Here is an 803-nt window from a genome sequence, read left to right on the forward strand (position 1 = left end):
GGGCCGAAGGGGCGGGGCGAGGGGCGGGGCCGGCGCGCGGGGGGCGCGGCTGCGAGAGCTCGGGGTGGGAGACACGGGAGAGATTTTGGGGCGCGTTGTGACCCCCGTTTGGGAACGCCGGGGAGCTGCCGGGGGACGGGCAGGCTCAGCGTTCCTTCACCCTCGGTCAGACGGACTCTGAAGCCGCCAGCTTTCACTGAGGGAGCGGGAGGGGGAATGTTAATTAAAAACTTGTCCCGCTGATGTGTGCCGAGGGTGCGATGGAGCCCGTTCCAGATGCGTTTGCGGCTCTCGGTGCTGCCGGTGGGCTGCGCACGGCCATGGCCGGCACCCGGCACGGCTGGAGAGGAGCCGGTGCGGGGCCCGCAGCCGCCCGAGGGGCTGGCGGGGGTGGGCGCTCCCCAAAGCAAAGCAGCCCCGGTCTCAAAACGAACGAGACGGCAAAACGAAGGCGGTAGTCATTAAAAGGACACTGAAATAACCAGGCACAGGCATAAATATCCTTCCTTGCGTCGTTACCGGCACTTTTGGTATCTGTTGGAATCTGCAGCCCTTGATCCTCTTGCTCGCACCTAACACTCTCTAAGCAACGTGGATTGAGCTCCTGGTTCCTAGTGGTCTCTGAGCGTTTAAACCGTCTATGGAAACATCAAAGGATGAATAACACGGCATCTAAGTCAATGCTATATTTTTTTCTATAGGTGCAAATTGGAAGGTGAGAATAATTTTGCCAGACTGACTTCCAGGCAGTCACAAGCCCTCCCCACTTGGTGAAACAAGTGTGTTTGGAACTTCAAAAGTTG

Source organism: Malurus melanocephalus, unplaced genomic scaffold, assembly GCF_030028575.1.
Source record: "Malurus melanocephalus ecotype Western Australia unplaced genomic scaffold, MMel_1.1 scaffold_60, whole genome shotgun sequence".
Classification (NCBI taxonomy): domain Eukaryota; kingdom Metazoa; phylum Chordata; class Aves; order Passeriformes; family Maluridae; genus Malurus; species Malurus melanocephalus.